Source organism: Meles meles, chromosome 17 (assembly GCF_922984935.1).
Source record: "Meles meles chromosome 17, mMelMel3.1 paternal haplotype, whole genome shotgun sequence".
NCBI lineage: Eukaryota > Metazoa > Chordata > Mammalia > Carnivora > Mustelidae > Meles > Meles meles.
The window spans coordinates 32524879-32548708 of NC_060082.1; the positions used below are offsets into that span (position 1 = coordinate 32524879).

At 35.7% G+C, this 23830-nt stretch overlaps 1 protein-coding gene and 1 pseudogene across 3 annotated transcripts in view; one reads left to right on the forward strand and one right to left on the reverse strand.

Annotated features, from left to right (window-relative positions):
• Nucleotides 1-23830, forward strand: part of DENND1B (DENN domain containing 1B) — a 267935-nt gene that overhangs the window by 8518 nt on the left and 235587 nt on the right. The window lies entirely within an intron of this gene.
• On the reverse strand, nt 12450-12840 carry LOC123927878 (annotated as a pseudogene).

The following is a 23830-nucleotide window of genomic DNA, read 5'->3' on the forward strand; positions in this document are numbered from 1 at the left end:
ATACACAATATTAGCAATAGGCATTTTGGAGGTACTTTAAGCATGCAGCCATAGTTTTATGTAAAATAACAACGAAAATCAAGGGTGTTAAGTTTGAAGTATGTTCTCAATCAACCCCAAAAGAATCTTTCTTTACTGGAAATACTTTTTAATATTCAACATTCAGAAATTTTTTCCACTTTCAGACTCTTTGGTTTACACTAAAGTAATACTATACAAACTAGAAGAAAGTTTTTGCTTGAAGAATTTTTTAAAGATTTTTTTTTTCACTTGCGCCAGACAGCATTAGAGATAGCTTTAAGGAACCCCTGAAACACTGTGGTGTTCCTGTATTGTTAAGTTTAATGGTTTTCCTGTTGTATTTATTTTGGACGTAGTTAGACTCATAGTTTATATAAATTGAGGATAATTTGATTTATTCCAGGTTGTGACTTAATTTTAATTTGTAGGAAAGAGTGTCTTATTTCCCATTTCTGTGGTGGTTCATTCATTTTTGCTTTATGGGAACTTGCCAAAAGTGCTCTTGATTTTTTTAGAGGTATTTAGGAAGTTGGTACCACTTGGGGTGCTTCATGTACCCTATGCAATATGGGGTTCTTCATATTGCAGAAGAGAACAGTGGAATAATAGAACTGGAAGTTTCCTTAAAGAGCCCCTAATATAACCTAGCAGAGGGGAATTGGCTTTGATGGACCTTAGAATTCCTGCAACCCTGTGTTCTCACCAGGTGCTGCAAGTGCCATTGTCTTCATGCTGTCCCCTGACTGCATAGAGATGCTTGCTATGAACATGAAAGAGGCCTTCCTTATGCCAGGCACACTAGTTTTAAAGCTGTCCCTCTTCTCGATACTTTTCAATTACAATTTCTTTAAGTAGGTGGTGTTAAACTTAATGCATTTATCTGATTAAAGTAATTCACAGTGAGGTGTGAACAACTGATAGACAGCCCTTAAGGGAGCATTTTATAATTTTAAAGAAAGCCTTGTAAAGTTGAATTAATTAAAAAGATGCGGTTTGCTATAGTGGAAAGATCTCTGAGCTAAAGATCAAATGTACCTCTGTCAGTTTCTAGTGAGGTTTTTACCATTTCTTCCCCCATCTGTATTGACACTCCATTTATAGTTTGTGATTAACAGTTTTAATAAGTGTGCAAGTGTTTTTATGTATTTAGTGAATTTCATTAAGATATTTTTGTTATAAGCTTTCAATTAATAAAGCTATAGCATTATGGTTTTAAAGCCTTATTTACTGATTTATTTTTTCTGATTTGGCTTCCAGTTAAATGTTTTACAGAAATAGAAATAAAAATGAACTATTTAGTATTGACAGTATGTCAGTAAATGTGCTCAAGCTTCTATTTCTAATTTATATTCATGACAACCATATGCAGTAGGGGCTGTAAACCTTTCCATACAGATGAGGAAATGGAAGCACAGAAAGGTTAAGTAACTTGCTTATGTCACACAGCTCTAACAGATGGGTTTGGTATTTGAACCTGTTTTTCCGATTCTAGAGCCTGAACTCAACCATTACACTGTGTTGCCTTTAAAATCCAATAGTCATCCTTTTATAATAGCATTGAAATTTGTCTTGGCAGTTTTTGAAAGTCACCCATTTAGGAAATTCCTGGCTAATTCTAGTCTTGACCAGAGTTGTTGTGATACCAATTTTTAGTCGACATCAAAAGGTGACAATGGGAAGAAGAATGTAAACAATGTATAAGATATTCAGTCCTCTATTGTTCATTCATTGAATGCTTCTGAGTGTCAACTATAGATGAAAAGCAGTTAAAAAGATGACGTTCTTGGAGCTTCAAATCAGTGATTGTTGTAATAGTGTAGGAAGGGTATGTAGGAGGTTGCAGTGTGTAGCACTAAGTCTGAAGAGGGCACTAACTCAGCTCTGTGTGGGGGGAATGGGGGACAGTGGGAGAGAGAGCAGAGGGGAGAGTCAGGGATCATCCTGAGGTGGTGGAGGGAGAGACAATTAGATACTGTCGTGTCAGCTCTCAGTTGGGTACCAGGCTGTTATTTCTCTGAAGTTGGTTGGAGTTTTACTTCATATTCAAAATCTGGTGTGAATAAGAGTAAAGGATATATTGCTTTTAGTATAAACATTTGTATCTAATGAAAATGTTTAAGAAGCACTCTCTACTGCGGTGTAATCTGCCCTGGCAGGGGGTTGTTCGGGTTTGGTTTTGGTTACTCATAGCCTAAAACAGCGTCTGATATAAGGTGTGACTTACTGAGCTGTCAAAGCACTATTTTCAAGGTACTGAAACGGCTTTTAAAGAAAAGGAATAGAAATTGTAAAGGGTATTAAGACCTTAAAAATTACTGTTAAATTCATTTTTTCTCTTAAAGTATAACAACTGTAGAACAGATGAAATTTGTAAAAGTGAAGCTATGGAAGTAAAAGATATAAAAAGAAGTTGTTGCTGAGTAATCCTTTTGATATCTGTCTTGTGGCAATTATATTCTGTCTTCAACTTGATTTTTATCACCCTGACTTATGCCAACCACTGGATTTTAGGTTTTTGAGGATAAGTTCCTCTTTGGATCTCTCACAGATTTTCAGAAGAAGTGTCTTCCATATGGATGATGTTCAAATAAGTTTTGTCAAGTTTCATTTTGTTATTAAAGTAAAATTAGTAAAAGTTTGTGCTGTATTTTTAATACCTGTTTTAGATTTCTTAAATCTTAAAAAAAACTTAAACGTAAAGAACTTTGAAAGGCTGTAGATTTTTATACCACAAGCAATAAATGCTGTTTTTAAAACTTCTTCTTTTTTTTTTTTTTTTTAATAGAACTGTGTTGATAAACCACAAGCTCTGTAGCTTGGTAGGCAGAACTGGTAAAGATCAGATAGAGCCTTTTCCTCTTTCAGTTCCTTCTTATTTATCATTTGAATCTGAAAATAAAGTCTAGAGCTATCAGTTTAGTACATCTGATGGTCTTCTGCAAATGTGTAAGTGTCCAGAAATTAGTCATTTCAAAAGAAATTTGTCTTAGTTTGGTAGCAGAAATGGCACCAAGCATAAGGATGTTTGTAGTATTCAAATGTATCATTAATTAAAATTAAGCTTTAATTAAATTTAAAATTTAAAATTAAATTTAAGCTTTAAAATGTTGTCACCTGGGTGATTGTAAAATTTGCCTTCTTTTTAATTTTGACAAAAGATTATTTGAAATAATTTATGAATTTGTATAGAAAACTTTGGTTGAAATGAAACCCCAGTAAGTCCAGGTGTGTTTTAATATGCTAGAGCACTGTATGTCCTTAGGTTCTATGCATTTAAGGTACAGTTGCTTTGAAGTAAACGTGCATTTATTTCATAAGTAAGTGGTTCAGAAAGGATTCTTAAATGCCCCTCCCTTTCTTTTTTTGAGATTCCAGTGTATTTTGGGTATGATATTTGGAAGAGAAGTCGGTGGGTTTTTTTTTTGTTTTTGTTTTTTTCTTGGAAGAGGAAGTTGTTTAATATTTGGGGAATTTTTTTCAAGGTCTTGGTCACTGTTTATCTTTTATATAAACTAAAATAGTGTTTTAATACTTATAAGCAATTAATGAGGTTGGTTTTTTGGTTTTGAGAGAATAATGTGCTCTTTTTATTTTTGTGCTTATTTCTACAGAGAATGTGAGAACTAAATTTTGAAGTTGTAGTTTTGCTATAAAATGTGTGATTTTGGTAATGAATATATGCAGGATAATTATTAACAATAAGGGTAACACAATTTCATCAAGATTATATGCTGCTTGTATTTGTTGTGTATGGATTTAGACATGTTATTGAAGAAATAGTAAGCCAAGAATTTTTATGTACTAAAATACTAGTTTCCAGGTTCTTAATGGTTACTGTTGTGTTTGTCAATGACAATGTTTACTCTAAAAAGTGGAAATATTAAAACTGAATACTAGTTGGAATTCAGAGTTTTAGTTGTAAATATTTACTTCATTTTTGGCTTAATAGTTGAAGATATAAATGAGTATGTATATGTATATATTATATATTATCAGGTAATATGTAATATAAATATATTATGTCATTGTCCTAAATTTGGCTTTTAAGGCTAATGTAGCTGTCCAAAATTCTTTATAAAGCCATTATGAAAGCCATTTACTTATGGCTTACTTGGCTGGGAATCTATAAGATCTTTTGGCAATTTTTTTGACTCATTTCTCTCAGGTATTATTCAGGTTGGCAATGATCATTTTTTTTTAAATAGATGGATATGGAAAAAAGAGAAATGGCCCTCATATCAAAATTTGTACTTTACGCCTTGTATCGTATACTACTACTTTCTTATTTGTGAGATATTCAAAATGGTAGTCCAAGTATTGAAAATTAAGACTGAATTATATTTAACATGGTTTATGGTTTATATTTTTATGGTATTTTAATTCTTAGAAAGTATATGATTTCTATTATGTTTAATATGTATGTATAACAGATTTAATAAATACAATGTATATATTTTTTAGAACATGCTGTTAAATATGACTAGAATCTTACCTTTTTAGATATAGCTGAATTTAATCTGGTCAAATCACAAAAATTATTTATATGTTGTTAATAAGGGACTTGATAGTACTTATTCTAAGTAAAAACTCTGCATTTAAAAGCTAAGGTTGAAGAGAGTGTAGAGGATGGGTGGCTTTTGCTTAATTTATGCGTTGGAAAAGTCGACAAAGCTAGAGCTCAGTGCTCTTTAAGAGGTATCTTCCTCCCACACAGATATTTTTAACCCAGAAGGACAGAGTGTTGAATCTTCTGCAACTAAGGGAAAGACTAAAGACTATTTTATACTTCTGGTATCTGTAATCAGCAAATTGACCCGATGAAGGTCTGCTATCTATTTGTACCACCTCATACCATCTGCATGGAGGTGTTAAATTTTGGAAATTGTATTTTTGCCCTGTTTCACTTTTGCTTTTTTTATATTTGGTGTTTACTTTTCTTTCATTAGATATTTAATGTTTTTATATTTTTAACTGTTTTAGTTTATTCTTTAGCTTTTACTTTTCATTGTACTTTGCTTTTCTTATTACTTTGTATTAATTTCTTTGGCTCTTAAAAAAAAGTATTGTTTAAAGTATTTAATGAAATGTTTTTTGGAAGAAGTTCTGCTCTTATATAGAGTGCCTTTTGAATGCTTTTTCTAATAAGGCAAGGAAAGCTAGAAGAGGAGGGTGAATACAGGCATACTTTGTAGATATTGTGGGTTCTGTTCACACTACCATAATAAAGTAAATGTCACAATAAAGTAAATCAAGTGAAATTTTTGGTTTCCCAGGGGATATAAAAGTTATATTTACCCTAGACTGTATTTTGTTAGGTGTGCAATAGCATTATGTCTAAAAACAATGTATATGCCTTAATTTAAAAAATATTGCTAAAAAACACTAAGCATCATTTGAGCTTTCAGGAGTCCTAATCTTTTTGCTGGTGGAGGATTTTGCCTAGATGTTAACGGCTGCTGGCTGATCTGGGTGGTGGCTGTCAGCAGTTTCTTAAAACAAGAGATGTTTGCTATAGTGATTGACTTTTCCTTTCATGAAGGATTTCTCTGTGTGTGATGCTGTTTGATTGCACTTTACCTATAGGACTTCTTTCAGAATTGGAGTGAATCCTCTCAAATTCTGCTACTATTTTGTCAACTACGCTTATATAATATCCGCTGTTGTCTGATATCCTAATGTCCCGACATCCTAAATCCTTTGTTGTCATTCAGCAGTCTTCGGTCTTCACAGCATCTTCACCAGGAGTAGATTCCATCTCAACACCACTTTCACCCATAAGAAGCAACTCCTCATCCATTCAAGTTTTATCATGAGATTGAAGCAATTCAGTCGTATCTTCAGGCTCTGTTTCTAGTTCTAGTTCTCTTGCCCTTTCTACCACATCTGCAGTTACTTATTCCCTGAGATCTTGAACCCCTCAACGTCATCCATGAGGGTTGGAATCACCTTCTTCCAATCTCCTGTGAATGTTGATGTTTTGACTTCTTTACATGAGTTGTCAATGTCCTTAATGGCAACTAGAATAGTGAACTCTTTCCAGAAGGTCTTCACCTTACTTTCTGCAGATCAGAGGAATCACTATGTATAGCATCTATAAACCTTATGAAATGTATTTCTTAAGTAATAAGACTTGAAAGTAAAACAAAATACTTTTTGATCTATGGGCTGCAGAATGGATATTGTGTTAGTGGACATGAAAACAACACTAATCTTTTAGATCTTTTTCAGGGCTTTTAGTGACCACATGCATTGTCAATGAGCCCTAATATTTTGAAAGAAATCTCTTTCTGAGCAGTAGGTCTCAACAGTGGCTTAAACTATTCAGCAAACCATGTTGTAAACAGATGTGCTGTCACCCAGGCTTTATTGTTTCATTGATGCAGCACAGATAGCATAGGCTTGGCACCATTCTTAAGGGCCCTGGGATTTTCAGAATGGTAGATGAGCACTGGCTTCAATTCCGTCACCAGTTACATCAATCCCGAACAAGAGAGTCAGTCTGTCCTTTGAAGTTTTGAAGGCAGGCTTTGGTTTCTCCTCTCTAGCCATGAAAGCCTTATACAGCATCTTCTTCCAGTAGAGAGTGGTTTTGTCTGCATCGAAAATCTGGTGTCTAGTGTAGCCACCTTCATTAATTTTGTCAGCTAGGTCTTCTGGATAACGTGCTACAGCTTCTGCATCAGTACTTGCTGCCTCACCTTGTACCTTTATGTTATGGAGACTATTTCTTAAATCTCATGAACCAGCCTCTTCAAATTTTTCTTCTACAGCTTCCTCACCTCTCAGCCTTCATAGAATTGAAGCAAGTTAGGACCTTGCTCTGGATTAGACATTCGCTTAAGGCAATGTTATGGTTGATGTGATCAAAAACTTTCTCTGTATCAGCAATAAGGCTGTTTTACTTTATCATTTGTGTGTTCACTGGAGTAGCATTTTTAATTTCCTAACTTGTCCTTTGCATTCACAACTTGCTGTTTGGCTCAAGAGGGCTAGCTTTCAGCTTCTCTTGGCCTTCGACTTGCCTTCCTCACTAACCTTAATCATTTCTGTTATTGATTTAAAGTGAGAGACATGTGACTCTCCCTTTCATTTAAACACCTAGAGGCCACTGTGGGCTTACTAACTGACCTGATTTCAATATTGTGTTTTAGGGAATTGGGAGGCCTAAGTATTAGGAGAGAAATGGGGAAATGGCTGGTTGGTGGAGCAGTCAGAACACACTCAGACATTTACCAATTGAGTTTGCTGGCTTATAAGGGTGTGATTTATGGTGCCTCAAAACAGTGGCTCTAGTAATAATCAAAGATCACTGATCACAGATTGTCATAACAGATGTAACAGTAATGACAAGTTTGAGATACTGTGAGAATTTCCAAAATGTAACACAAAGATAAAAAGTGAGCAAATGCTGCTGGAAAAATGGCACCAATAGACTTGCCTAATGCAGGGTTCCCACAGCCCTTCAATTTAAAAAACACAGTTATCTGGAAGCACTGTTACAAAGCACAATAAAATAAGGTATGCCTGTATTATGCAAGGTAGTTGTGGGAACTCTCAAAACAGACTAATGCACTCTTTAATTGAATATGAATATGAATCTCTTTAATTGAATATGAATTTAATTGAATATGAGAGTTAAATCTCTTTTTCAAGGTGAACAGAAATAAATGGGTTTGCTGATACGATTTTCTACAAGCCTAAAGTCTAGAATCCTTGGCACCTGGGGGGCTCAGTCGGTTAAGCGTCTGCCTTCAGCTCAGGTTCTGACCCCAGGGTCCTGGGATCAAGCCCCACATCAGGCTCCATGCTCAGTGGGGATCCTGCTTCTCCCTCTGCCTACTGCTCCCTGTGCTTGTGCTCTCTCTTTCTCTCTCTTTCACATAAAAAAAAAAAAATCTGGAATCCTTTTATGGCTAAAACAGTGTCTTATAAACATCAGGGTGGAGTGGAAAGTTATTGGACCAAGAGTTGAAACATGGCTTTTGGTCCTGTCTTTACTACTTATTAGTTATATAACTTGGTTGAGTCATTTAACTTCTATTTTTCTTTTCACAGTCACAAAAAATTTGCAATGCATAGCTCAAGAATTGTTATGAAAGTCAAATACAAAATGACATGAAAAGTTCTTTGTAAACTGTACTGTGCAATACTACATAGATATAAACTTCTATTTGGTTTCTATAGGGCTGGTGGTATTTAAAAAAAGGTATGATCAACAGAAATTAAGTGTTAGTGATGAATTTTCCTTCTGTTTTGATGTATATGATCAATCTGGAAGAAAGAGATGCTAAAGAAAGGTCTTATAGTAACTTCCAAGTCCCCCATTTAATATTGCAGATGTGCCAGAAATAAGGAAGATGGAAGATGGTAATGTATTTTAGGCTAATGAATTAGTTTCACTTTAAAAGGGATGTTTAGCAGAGAATAAAAATTTGTGGCACTAAATCTGATGGTACTCACTTAAAGGCTTGGTATCATCTAGAGGGATTAAGCGTGATTTGGAAGTTGCAATGTGACTTTTCATTGCACTGCTTTCTTCCAAATTTTTTACATGGACAAGACTGCAGCTGGAAGTGGGAATTCCATACCTGTGTAAAATTTCAAACTTCTAAGAGTTAACATTGACAAGCTAGAAGGCAACTAAAATGGAAATAAACTAAGGGTTCACATTTCTGACAGGGTGTTTGGTGAGATGAGATTAAGGATAATGTTTTACAATGTAGGATTCTCAATAGAAATGTAACCAGTTGTGAAGTATGTTGGAACTGGTTATGAGTTCTGTGTAAACTGATAATAAGTATTGCAGTGTGTGAATGATTAGATGCTATAACAAATGCAAAGCCATCCCAGTAGTGACATCACTCTTACTTATCTGTATTCCTATATAACTTCCTTGAATGAGTGCTAAAGGAGTAGTGTAGCTGTAGTTAGCACTAGAAATTATATGCAAACCATGGGCTATTTTATCAATGCTAAGAACAGAATAAGCCACTGATTGGATAAATAACTGATGATTGAAAATTACTCCAATGTTAATTACTTAAAATTTTACTTAGATTTTTACAGAATCTGGATTATGTGTATAAGAGTGGATTGTGAATATGAGTGTTATCTTTTGTGTGAGAAGTAATTGATAGGAGTGGAGAACCACTACACATATGCTAAAATCAGTTAACCTTGAAGCAGGATTCTGTTGTATCATTGATACAAATCTTTTTAAAAGATAATTTCGTAAAGTTTATGAAGTTTACATTAAAAAAAAATTTATTTGAGACCATTCTGTATATTCCTGAGTTCTCAGTAGCAGGGTTCCTCAACTTTATTCACGTCACATCACGCACAGAAAATGTCAGTATTTGTATGGACATCTGGACAAATGGACTTCATGCAATGGTAAGGAGGTAGCTGGCCTCGGGCCTCCTAAGCCTCGTGAATTATTATATTCTCACTCTTCTTAACCATTAGAGGGACCCAGACTGGGATATTCTCTTCATGGTTTCTTTAGTGAGAAAAGAATCTGTTGTTTCATTCACTGTTTTTGTTCACTGCTGTTTGATGCCAACTAGGAAGACAGAACTGTAATGTTAGGCTGAAATTAGAAGAATTTGGTAGGAGGTCTAGCTTTGTATTAAGACTTGCAACCTCTCTGAGCTTCAGTTTGTCTTTAAAATGAGTATATTAGCAACATTTCCTGTTCTACCATAAAGCTGTGATGATCACTGGAGAGAATAAAATATATGCATATGCTTTTAAATAATGGTTATTATAATTTAAGCAAATTGTAAGTACCTCTCTTTCATAACTTGCAAGAAGAAATTATGGGATGCTTTTGGAATGTATGTAGTGTGTGTGTACATACATATAATCTGTAAATGATACAGTGCCTGTCAGTGAGGGCTTTTGACTCCAAAGCTAGGAGGATAAATTTTAAAGATTTAATGACTATAATGATAGTGGATTATGGGCGATGTATTGCATTTATTTAAATATTTCTTTCTATTTTAGACTAAGGCCTAGGAAATTCTTTTAATAATCATTCTAATTATGGATTCTGATAAATATTATAAACTTTTATAATATTTTTTCACCTATCTTAATGATTTTTTTAAAAAGGAAAATGAATAAAATTTAGTATTAGTAATTTACATTTACTGAAAGTCTAGATATTCATACCATTTTTTTCCTAAATAATAATCAAAGCTAAATGTCTAATGGTAGCATATTTTAATTGATGGAAAAACACCCAAGAGTAAATAGCTTCTGGTGTTGCAGACTAAAGCCACAAAATAGTGGTTATGTTAATTCTGTGCATCACAATTGACTAAGCAAAATATTCTTCTCAATCATGTTAGACTCTATGTTTGGGATCACTCCTGGAACTTTTATTGAATAAGTAGTCTGATACCATTGATGAAAACAAGGTTTTTGGTTTTTTAGCATATATTCATAATATTTTATAGAATCTTAATGGAGCCCCACACTATTGCTAGAGTGGGGCTGACTATTCTGATCATGTGAACAATATAGGTGGCAGTCTTTGCCTGGCCAAGGGGCTATCAATCTTTATCATTAACTGCAGTTTTTCTTAAACTGGGGTCTGCGGATTCTTATGTTTGAGATACCCTAATATCCAGAATAAGGTCTACATTTCAGTCAGGTATTCTAGGTCATCCATGACCTGGACTCAGAAGACCATTTTAGACGTTATTTTACTGCTCCACATCACTCGTGCTCAAACAAATCTTATGTGATTTTTTAAAAAAAGATTTTATTTATTTATTTGTCAGAGAGAGTACTAGCAGGGGGAGCGACAGGCGGAGGGAGAAGCAGGCTTCCCACTGAGCAAGGAGACTGATGTGGGACCCTGTGATCATGACCTGAGTGGAAGGCAGGTGCTTAACCGACAGAGCACCCCAGGCACCCAATGCCTTCAATTTCATAAAGTGACTATAGTTAAGCTTGCTTTGAGAAGTAGAAAATTTCCCTTGCCTATCTCTTGTATAATTTCTTTTCACCTTGGTATAAAATTATAGTTTGAAAATATTCTTTCATTAATAGTTTGTTTACTATAAAATTTGGAAAATCTAGGGTGCCTGGGTGGCTCAGTTGTTAAGCAGCTGCCTTCAGCTCAGGTCATGATCCTGGGGTCCTGGGATGGAGCCGCGCATCAGGCTGCTTGCTATGTGGGAGGCCTGCTTCTCCCCCTGCTTGTGTTCCCTCTCTCTCGATGTGCCTCTCTCTGTCAAATAAATAAATAAAATCTTTTAAAAATATTTTGGAAAATTTGGGTTTTTTTTTTTAAGATTTCATTTATTTATTTTACACACAACGAGAGAGCACAAGTAGGCAGAGAGGCAGGCAGAGAGAGAGGGGAAAACAGGCTCCCTGCTGAGCAGAGAGCCCTATGTGGGGCTTGATCCTAGGACCCTGAGACCAAGACCTGAGCTGAAGGCAGAGGCTTAACCCACAGAGCCACCCAGGCACCCCAAAATCTGGGTTTCAAATCCATTTGTACTCTCTAATGTATGTGACTTTGGGCAAATTGCTTATCTTTTTTAATGTCTCTCTTTCCTCATGTATAATTTGGATTTAATAAACATAACCATTTCACATTGTCATGTGAGAAAGTATATGTGGAAAAATGACAAATTGTAAAATGCTATACAAATTTTATAAGAAATTGAAATCAGTTTATATGTATATAAACTTTTCCTTGACCTCTGTCTGGAACAAGTAAAGAAAATTTGTCATCAAACTTTTTCTTTCATTTTCAAATGTGTACAATTATTTATTTTTTTACCTGAATGACTAATATAACTGTTAATGTTTCTCTTTCTTTTCCCATATGTTTTGGAAGTTTAGTTGGTAAGGTTGTTTGTACTATACTGTGTTTTTTTAATAATGCCGGTTCTCTTTTGCATTTGTGAGCACATGTTATTTTTATTGAGAGAACCATTGTTAAATCCCTAACGTAAGATTTTTTAAAAAGCTTATCTTTTGCCCTGAAGAGGCACTGGACTACTGGTTCTGTTCAGATTTCTCAATATTGATTTCTTTATTTTCTTTTAATGTCTCTCCTTGTTTTGTCTTTGTCTGTTTCCTCCATTAATTCATTTTTCTTTTGTTAGCTCTTCCTCCTGGCCTTTCTGTTATTTCTCAGTATGGTATTTCCTCCTCCTTCCTGCTGTGGAGACCATGTTATAGTAGTCACTGCTTCTTTCTCCCTTCCAGTCACCTTCATGTGCTGTGTCATTACCGTCCCCAAGCTCATCTTTAATAGCCAGCTAGTTTCACAAACATTCAAAGTATTCAGTTAAAATTTTAATCTCTGTGACATGCATCTATTTGTTGTTTCATGGTTTATTCGCCCATCCATCCACTTATCTATCCAGATGTATAAAAAGTCATTCTTTTTTTTTTTTTTTTTTAAACAAGCTGTGGCCAGTTTTATTAAAGAAAAATTCTGCGTGATTTACTTTTCACCAGTCTGTTCTGGCATGCTTCTAATGATATCAGATCACCTGGATCAATGATAGCCAGTGTGCATACTCTGTAATATTTCCCACATGCTGTGCCCAATTCAATATTATTGCCACTGTAGTGATGGACACCAGTTTTGGCCAACATGGCATAGTATTCTATTTCAGATTTCCTCAAGGCCGGGCAGTTGTTGGTGAGGATGACCAGCTTCGCTTTGCCGTGTCTGATCATTTTCAGAGTCTGCTTGTACCCCAGCACGTATTTTCCACTTTTCATAAGGAGCTAGAGCCTGGAGTTGATTGACTCCAGCGACTTTTTCGTCTTCTTTGCGACCACCATCTTCCTGCCTTAGGTGTGGGATGGCCCCTACCAAGAGCAGCCGCCAAAATGGCCGGGAGAGAGCTAAAAAGTCATTCTTGATGCTTGCAGGAATGCAGACCAGTCACTAAGGAATTTATAACCTGGTATGAGAGAAACATATATAAGATTTATTAAATTTGTTAGATTTTAGACTCTTTCAAAGCCCCATCTGTAACTGCTACTCTCAGTAGAAGAGTAAATGCTTGAGAGTGCAGTAAGTAAAACCAAAGTTTTACTTTGCTCTTTGGTTTTACTAAGTTTTTTTGGTCTGTTTATTTTTAATATTTATCTATTTACTTACAAGTTTTGGGGAAGCTCTCTAGGTCCTTAAAAAATTACCCCTTCAGCTTTTTTTTTTTTTTTTAAATAAATTAATGCTTGGGTGAACTCAGTGTCAAGCTGATAGAGACAGCCTTTATTTCCTGATGGCTTGCTCTTCCCATCAATTTTGGCAGCGTTTCAGTAGGAACCCAGCACTGACCAGGTGGTGTACTGAATGACAACTTATTTAATGTTTTATATATTATTGCCAGTGAAGTAATGCCTGTAAGTGATTCCAGTTCCCTGGCCCAGTCATGCCCAGAACAGAAGAAATCAGGTCCATTTCTGTGTAGTGTCAAGTTGTTCTTGTTGCTACTGCAGCTTAGATGCGGGTGTGAGAACCAGCATCTTAGTCCTGGGCTGTAACTCCATTCTTCTACCCTTTGCCACATGTGTCCCATTTCTTATAATAGAGTTTATGTTTGTGTTGGTACTCCAGTTCCTTCTTCAAATAAATGGTCAGTTTTTCAAAAAGCAAGAAGCAATATCACATATACTTCTGAATTCCATATGCCTAGCTTAGTGCTCTGCGTTTAGCAGGCATTTAAATGAATGTATGCTAATGAATGATGATGTTTATTTATATTTTATAGAGTAGCTGTAAGTTCCTTTGATGACAGGGGCCAAGTATTATATTCATCTTATTCATTAAGAATGTAAAAGATATAAGGGAATGGGGTGCCTGGGTGGCTCAGTCATTAAGCATCGGCCTTTGGCTCAGGTCATGATCCCAGGGTCCTAGGATAGAGCCCTGAGTTGGGCTCCCTGCTCAGTGGGGAGCCTGCTTCTCCCTCTCCCACTCCCCCTGCTTGTGGTCTCTCTCTCCTTGTCTCTGTCTCTGTCAAATAAATAAATAAAATCTTAAAAAAAAAAGATATAAGGGAACTTATATTTCAAATACATGAGGTAATCAGCATGTGGTAAACTATGTTCAGTGTTTTTATTCTGTATTTGGCTAAGTTATTATTACTTTTTATACTTATTTTTTTACTTATTATTTCTTCTTTGAAGCAGTCTAGTCAATGGTTACTTTTTTAAAAATGGAAATTCTTATTACTTTAAGCTCATTTTCTTTCTTCAGTACATATATGTACATATTTCCCTTTTACTATTTTTCTTGCCATTTTTAAAACTTTTTTTTCTTTTTTCATTGTTTTGATATCCTGTACAATTACATATATTTTTTATTCTGCAATATACTACAACTGCTAATATTCATTATTTGGAAAGTATTTTAGTATTTTCTACATGAATTATTTGTTTGATCCTCCTATCAGTCTTATCACTGGTTGGATACCAGTATCATCATTGTATATTTGAAGAAACTGAAGTGCAGGAAAGTGAACTGAGCAGGTTCAGATAAATGTCAGACCTGAAACAAGACTTTAACTCTAAAATGCACTTTTCAGTACAGCTTGATTTGATATCAGATAAGTAGAATCAGTTGAGGAACTTGTCCCAAATTACAGAATCAAGTGAATTAGCTCTTTAGGTATGATGGACTTTATCCCTGCCAGAATAAATTGGAAGTCAAGTTAGATTAGCCAAGTACTGTCAATGTGTGTGTCTATGTATATTTGTGAGTGTAAATGCTTTTATGTTTTAGGAAAAGAGATCCAGGCCTCTTGTAAAAAATTCAAGTAAAAGAAGCAAATACTGTGAAGAGACTAAAAATCTTTAAATCTGATTACCCAGAGAATATCATGATTGTGTTGAACAACCCATTACACATTTCTCTGTGTATTAGTATTAGATATGCATATTAGATATGCATATTAGATATGCATTAATATCATGTACATATTACTAAACTGGCTCATCTGTCCATAATGTCCTCTAATCTGACCTTTACCAACTGACAATTTGTCATGAACATCTTGTGTATAAAGTCTACTTCATTGGATTTTCTAGCTACCTAGAATTCTACCATATGGGCCTACTATGCGTACCTCTCATTCCACTTCTATTACTCTGAACAAATTCTTAGCATGTCATTGTTGGACTTTTGATATGCAGGTGAGCATTTGTGTACTGCAGTTCTCAACAGTACTAGGTATTCTCTTCTTAAAAATATTAATGATCTATTTTATTCAACTCAACACATCCAAAACATCATCATTACAGGTATACAGAACTAATAGCTCAGTCACAATTTTATTAATAGAATTAATAAGATAATTCATATTTTTTCAACTTAGTCTTTGAAGTCTTATATGTATTTTTTGGAAATAAAAAGAGACTATTTTCAAAAGTAGTTTTAGGTTCATAGCAAAACTGAGTGTAAAGTACAGAGTTCCCGTATCTCCCCTACTTCCTACCTTACAGCTTCCCCCACTGTCAACATCCCTACCAAAGTGGTGGTACATTTGTTAGAATTGATGAACCTACATTGACCTATCACTGTCACCCAACATCCATAATTTACATTACAGTTCACTTTCAGTGTTGTAAAATCTATGAGTTTTGATTAATGTATAATGACATGTATCTACCATTATGGTATTTTACAGAATACATTCAAAACCCCCCAATTCCTTTATGCTTTGCCTAGTCATCCCTTCTTTCCTTGGCCCAACCTCTGGAACTGATCTTTTTATAGTTTCAACAATTTTGCTTTTGCCAGGGATTTTGAAAATGTTTTTGCCCATCATGCTTAAATTTATATTTATGGTTGGTTAGGAAAATTGGCCATTATTTCATGTTGATCTTATTATTTCTTTGAGGCGTTTCCTGTTTTTGTCTTGTGTACTGTTTGATAAGTAAAGACTTTTATCCATACCAACGAATTATTTATTAAATATTGATATTTTCAAATATAACATTTATCTTTTAATTCTGTTTATGATATTTTTCATTTCAGGAGTTTAAAATTTTTTTTCTAGTCAAAGTAGGCTTTTATAAATAGCTTCTGTTTTGGGTATTTTTGCCAAAGATCTGAACCCAAGGAAGAAATCAGGAGTTAGCATTTACATATTTCCGATACAGGTCAGCTTTGTTACAATTATATTCTTGCTAGGATACAGGGAAAATCAAGTTAACTGAATTATACTGATTATTTTCTTGAATGTTTGATAAGAATTTATCAGTGAAGCCACTTGGGCCTGGAATTTTTTTAAGTAGGAAAATTTTAATTATGAATTCAGTTTCTCTAACAGATAAATGGCCATGAGGGGTTTTTTTTTTTTTTTTGGGGCATTAGTTTTTGGTAATTTTTAATCTCTAAAGAATTATCCTGTTTCATCTAATTGTAAAATATATTTGCACAAAGTTGTTCGTGGTATTTTTTTAATCATCTTTTTAATTTCTGTAAGATCTGTGGTAGTAATCCCCTGTTTTCATTCAGTGTTGGTAATTTATATATTCTCTCTTGTTTTTCTTTCTTTTTTTTTTTTTAAGATTTTATTTATTTGATAGACGATCACAAGTACGCAGAGAGAGGAAAGAGGGGAAAGCAGGCTCCCCACCGAGCAGAGAGCCCGATGTGGGGCCTGATCCCAGGACCCTGGCTTTAACCCACTGAGCTACCCAGGCGCCCCTCTCTCTTGTTTTTCTTGATCATTCTAGCTAGGGGTTTACCAGTTTCATTGATATTTTCAGAGAACCAACTTAGGATTTTTTTGATTTCCCTATTTTTGTTCATTTTCTGTTTCATTGATATCCTCTCTCTGTTGTTTTTTCCTTCTGCTTGTTTTGGATTTAATTTCTTATAGCTTCTTAATGTGGAAATTGTGCTTAATTTTAGAGCATTGAATTTTAAACCTTTCTTTTTTTCCTGATATAATCATAAATATATAAATTTACCTTTAAGTAATGTTTTAGCTGTGTCTCACAAACTTGGACATGTTTTCATATTATGTAGTTGAAAATATTTTCTAATTTTTTCTGATGTCTTTCTTGATCCACAGTTTATTTAGAGATGTGGTACTTAATTTCTAAATATTTGGGATTCTTTCTAATATATTGTTATTGATTTTTTTTTAAAGCAGCACCTTTAATGACTATTGCTTTTGTAAACCCCAGCTACAGTGATTTTTTGGGGAAGATTTTATTTATTCATTTGAGACAGAGGGATACAGAGATAGCAGGAGCAGGAGGAGAGGCAGAGGGAGAAGCAGACTCCGCGTTGAGCCAGGAGCCCTACTCGGAACTCGATCCCAGGACCTGGAGATCATGACCTGAGGCGAAGGCAGATGCTCAACCATCTGATCCAGCCAGAGCTCCTCCCAGCTACATTTATTTAGGAAGGGACTTCAAACTTCATTTTGCCATTGCTTCTGTATAGCAGTTTTCTCTCTCTCTCTCTGTTTTTAAAAAAGATTTATTTATTATTTATTTTAGAGAGAGATTGAGCATCTAAGTGGGGGTGAGGGACAGAAAATCAAGCAGACTCCCTGCTGTGTGCGGAGCCCAACATGGGGTTCCATCCCATGACCCACGAAGTCATGACCTGAGCTGAGTCAGAGTCATTTGCCTGGTGCCCCTGAGCCACCCAGGTGCCTCTGTGTAGCAGTTTTAATGACTTTCAAATAAAATCCCACTCCAGGGGCGCCTGGGTGGCTCAGTGGGTTAAAGCCTCTGCCTTTCGCTCAGGTCATGATCCTAGGGTCCTGGGATCGAGCCCCGCATTGGGCTCTCTGCTTGGCAGGGAGCCTGCTTCCTCCTCTCTCTCTCTCTATTCCTGCCTCTCTCCCTACTTGTGATCTCTATCTGTCAAATAAATAAATAAAATCTTTAAAAAAAAAATCCCACTCCATCTTTGACTAACAACTCTGAAACAGCCTTGTTCATTTCTGTCCAATTCTGTGTGCCTCATATACATCAAGGCATCTGTGTTGTAGCCAGTGGCCCTTGAGCTTGGGAGTCAGAAATTTTAACTTCTAGACTGAATTCTGTAACTTAGGCTGGAGTGTCTTGTATAAGGAAAAAAAGGTCCTATCATTCTCTCAGGTTTGTAGTGAAGCCAAATTAGATACCAGTAAAAGGACCTATCACAATGCCTGCATATTATGTACCCTCAATAATGGCCAGGTGTGTTGAGTAACTGTTCAGTGCTGCTTTTCAAACAGTGCTTGAACATGAAAGGTGAGCAGGGGATTTCTTGCTCTACTACTAGTATTATTTGTGGTTGTAATATGTCTTAGATGCAACAGATGCCACCCAGATGACTTCCCTTTCCAGTCTTGCTTCCAGTCCCTAATGCAATCACACAGCTGCTGCCTAAACCTAGATGCTGACTGAGCAGTCTGCATCTACCTCCTAGAATGCAGACTGTGCTGATTTTTTAAAAAAGATTTTATTTATTTGAGAGAGAGAGAGCATGCACGTGTGCATGAGCAGGGGGAGGAGCAAAGGGAAAGGAAGAAGCAGACTCCCTGCTGAGCAGGGTCCTGGGATTGAGCCCCACAGGGTGGGGCTCTCTGGTCAGCGGGAAGCCCGCTTCTCCCTCTCTGCCTGCCACTCCCACCACTTATGTGCTCTCTCTCTGTCAAATATATAAATAAAATCTTAAAAAAAAAAAAAAGAAAAGAAAAGGTTTTTTTAAATAGCCCATGATATGGTCTATATTTGGTGAATATTCAGTGCTTGAACAGAGTTTATATTCTGCACTTGTTGGATCTATTGTATAAATGCCTCTTAGATGAAGTTATCTATAGTTTTTCACATCTTTCATTATCTTTACTGATTTTTGGGGTCTATTTCTTCCAGTTTCTGGGAGAGAGGAGTATTAACATCTTCAACTGTAATAATGGATTTGTTGATTTTCTCCTCTAGTTCAGCTCATTTTAGCTTTATGTATTTTGAAGCTCTGTTATGAGATGCATACACATTTTTTATTTTATCATCTTTGTGAGCCAACCCTTCTACCATATAGAATTTCTTTCTTTGTCTCTGATAATGCTTTCTAAGTTTACTTTGTGTAAGGGACAGAACTTCTCTGCCTTTCCCATGATTCGTGTTTGCATGAAATTCTTTTTCCATTCTTTTTTTCTTAAACTATCTATATTTAATATGTATATATTTGGGTTTTCCTTTTCTGTCCTGACAGTTGTTGTCTTTAATTAGAATGTTTGGTTCTTTTACATTCAGAGTAATTATTTATTAGGTTTAAATCTGTCATCTTGCTGTCTGTTTTCCAGTTGTACTGTAAGGATTTAAACATTTTTTTGTTTTCTTTTTCTCTTTCTTCCTACATTTTTCTATATTAAGTTTTTGAAGCATCTTATACCTCTCTTCTATTGGCTTTGTTTTTAGTGGCTCTAACATTTAGTGGCACTACATTAGGCATCATTAAATTATCAATCTACCATAAATGAAAAGCATTCCACTGTAAGAACCTTCCAACGGTAAATTGTATTTATTCCCTCCTATCCTTTGTGCTATTGCTGTCATACATTTTATTTCTACATAGGTTATAATTCCCACAGTAAATTGTTATTATTGTTGTTTAAATAGTTTTTTGAAGATATTTATTTATTTTTCAGAGAGGGGGGGAGAGAGAGAGAGCATGAGCAGGGGAAGCAATGGCAGAAGGAAAAGCAGGTCCGATGTGGGACTTGATCCGAGGATCCCGGGATCATGACCTGAGCCAAAGGCAGACGCTTAACTGACTGAGCCACCCAGGCATCCCATCATTTAAACAATTTTTAAAGAAATTAGAAGATATAAAAAATAGCCTTTCATATTTACTTATATTTTTATTATCTCTGACACTCGTCCTTTACATAGATTTGAACTTGTATCTCGTATTATTTTCTTTTAGCCTGAAAAACTTAATATTCACTGTAGGTCAGGTCTGCTAGTGAAAATATTTCTGAGCTTCTCTTTATCTGAAAATATCATTAGTTTGAAGGACAATTTTTTTGGAAATAGACTTCTATTTTGATAGGTTTTTTTCTTTGAGCATTTTAAAGATTTTGTTCCATTGTCTTCTAGCTTGCAAAGCTTTTGATGCAATCTCAGCAGAAATTTTTAGTGATTTTCTCTCTATATGGTAATATATCTTTTTTCTTTCTGGCTTTTAATATTTTTTGTTTTTATTTTGGTTTTCAGAAATTTGATTATTATGTGCCTAGATTTAGTTTTCTTTACATTTATTTTGCCTAGGACTTTGTTGAGCTCCAAGGATATATGTGTGTGTGTGTGTGTGTGTGTGTGTGTGTGTGTGTGTGTATTTCAGATTCAGAAAGTTGTTGACCTTTTTTTTTTAAGATTTTATTAATTTATTTGACAGAGAGAGAGAGACATAGCAAGAGAGAGTACAAGCAAGGGAGCTCCAGAGGGAAAGGGAGAAATAGGCTCCCCCCCTGAGCAGGGATCCTGACTCATGTCTCCATCCCAGGACCCTGGGATCATGACCTGAGCCGAAGGCAGACGCTTAACTGACTGAGCCACCAAGGTGCCCAACCATTATGTTTATCAAACTTTTTCTGATTATCCTCCCCTCCACTCTTTTCCCCTTAGGATTACAATTCATGTATGTTAGATTGTTTCACTAATCACAGAAACTCTGTTTTATATTTCTCAGTATTTTCTCTTTCTGCTTCACTTTGTATAATTTTAATTCTGTATTCAGAATCTTTTATTCTGTACTATCCAATCTGTTGTTAAGCCTATACAGTGAATATTTTGTTTTAAATAATATGTTTTTCAAGGTGCCTGGGTGGCTCAGTGGGTTAAAGCCTCTGCCTTCGGCTCGGGTCATGATCTCAGGATCAGGGCTCGAGCCCCACATCAGGCTCTCTGCTCCGCGGGGAGCCTGCTTCCTCCTCTCTCTCTGCCTACCTCTCTGCCTAGTTGCGATTTCTCTCTGTCAAATAAATAAAATATTAAAAAAAAATATGTTTTTCAGTTCTAGATTATCCATTTGGTTCTTTTTTTCGTTTCTATTTTTCCACTGAGATTCTTCAATGTTTACTCATTCTGTCTTCCTTTAAGTCCTAGACCTATTTTTTAAAAAATATTTTATTTATTTATTTGACAGAGAGAGAGATCACAAGTAGGCAGAGAGGCAGGCAGAGAGAGAGGGAGAAACAGGCTCCCCACTGAGCAGAGAGCCCGATGCGGGGCTCAATCCCAGGACCCTGAGATCATGACCTGAGCCGAAGGCAGAGGCTTAAACCACTGAGCCACCCAGGCGCCCCCCAGACCTATTTTTAATAACATATTTGTTTTTTGTTGGTGCTTTGTCAAATTAACACAAACATTGTGGCTTGAAACATCACAAATTTATTATCTTAGAGTTCTGGAAGTCTGATATGGGTCTCATGGAGCTAAAATCACAGTGTCAGCAAGGCTGAGTTTCTTTCTAGTGGCTCTAGCAGATAATATTTTCTTGCTTTTTTCAGCTTCTAGAGGCTGCCTGCATTCCTTGGTTTGTGACCCCCTTTCATCTTCAAAAGTGGCAGTGATCAGCTTCTCCCATTTATCACTCCAGCACTGATGCTTAGGCTTCCTTCTTTCACATCTAAGAATCCTTGTGATTGCACTGGAATCACCTGGATAATCATAAGGTTAGCTGATTAGCACCCTTATTTCACCTTTGCGACGTTACCTAACATATTGATGGGTTCTAGGGATTAGGACATAAATATCTTTAGAGGGTCATATCCCTCCTATATAACCTTTTTAAAATTGTTACCTTTTAATATCTGGTTTATTTTGGAGTTTGTTTCTACATACTATCCTCTCCCCACCTAGTTATGAGCTGCATTTTACTGCATCTGTGCATGTGGGATAGCTTTTGATTATATAGTAAATATTGTGGAGATCGTATTATTGGCAGTTTAAAATTTGTTATTTTCTTTTATTAAATGGCTTTTGTTTTCATGGGCAAGCAATTTTTTTTTTTTTTTAGGATAGATCAGCTTGATCCTTTCAAGTTTTTTTTTTTAAAGATTTTATTTATTTGACAGACAAGTAGGCAGAGAGGCAGGCAGAGAGAGAGAGAGGAGGAGGCAGACTCCCTGCTGAGCAGAGAGCCCAATGTGGGGCTCGATCCCAGGACCCTGGGATCATGACCTGAGCCGAAGGCAGAGGCTTTAACCCACTGAGCCACCCAGGCGCCCCTCAAGGTTTGTTTTTAATGTTTGTTTAGGTGAGTCTAGAATATTTTAACTTCCAAGGTATAGGTTTAGAACATACAGGGTCTGAGATTTTACCCGATTTAAGTAGGAGTTATCTTGTCACTTTCACAGATGCTGTCAGATATCACATGTGGTGCATGCAGCAACAGGAGCATCAGTATATTTGCCGCAGTTTTCCTTGCCCCTAAGTTATATGAAGGTGGTGTGGTTGGGCTTACATGGATGCCAGTTAATGCAGTTGTTCGTATTATAGGAGAGAAACTATGAGCTTAGAGGACTCACATAGTGTACATTGTGCAGTAGCATGCCTTTCCTTTGCTCCTGGAGGGAGATCCTCTATGTTCCTAGGCTATAAGTTAATGTGCTCTTTGCTCTGGTTGGAGACAGCTTCTGTCTTCTGAGGCTGTTTGCTTTAATCACATTAGTATCATATTAATAGTTTAAAACTATTTTAGTGATTATATGTCTTATTAATCAAACATCCTAGAAAAAATGGTCTGGAACAAAACCTATTCCATGTCTCTGCTCTCAAGAAGTGAAGAAGGTTGAAGGACCCCTAGAATTATCTCCCAACAGTGTAACCTTTCTGTGGTAGTCTCAGTTGAATTCCCTGGGTGTTCAGTGTCATTTTATCTGTATGCTATATCTCTCAGTATTATGTGACCTCCAGAATCTCCATTTAGCTATTTCCTGCCAGGTTTTGTAGAGTGTCACTTTGGGCATGTGCAAACTAGTGTTTGGCTAAAGGCTTAATGTGACCCTTATGTATATTTCTGTAGCTCCTTGCATTTGGTATCTTAGCCCCCAATTTTGCTGCATCCTTCAACTTTATTCTCTTCTTTCTCTGCTCAGAAAAACATATTCTTCACTTAGGTGCTATAGTCTTGAAAGTGCCTCCAGACAGAAAGACAGGGAGAAGTTCATGCAGTGTTCATTTGTGTGTTTTCCTTTACTTAGGGACCACAATCCTGCTTTGCCTATTGTTCAACATCTAAAACCATTTGTTTCAAAAATTTTTTTTTACAGTTTTATTTTACATTGTTTATGGAGGGCTGGCTAGTTTGTACCTCATGGCCCAAAGTGGAAGTCTTGGTATCACTTTAATTGAAATATTTATGTGTGTATGATATTATGGTATCCAGACTATTAAAGTCATAGATCTTATTTTTTTCTACTGTTTTTTATTCTTTAGACTATTATATGAGTAGGTACTCAATAAATATGTCATGTTTCACAGAACAGACAGTAGAAATATGAGACCGAAGTACAAAGTTTATACTGAAGCGTAAAAATGCTGTCCCTTTATGTTGTCATCATAATGATGAGAATGAGGATGTTATATGACAGATTGGTTTATAGTTATGTACTTCTGTGTAAGCATATGCCTAAAGTTGGTAACATAAAACTTTTTATTAACTATTGTTGAGTTCTTTGAAAGAAAAAGTAATCACTAGGGAAATTAGTAAAAATTAGACTGCTATGTTTGGACTGCTTTTTACTGAGACTCAACATAGTGCCATTGTATTATATTTAATATATCTCTATATAATTTAAATTTATATAGT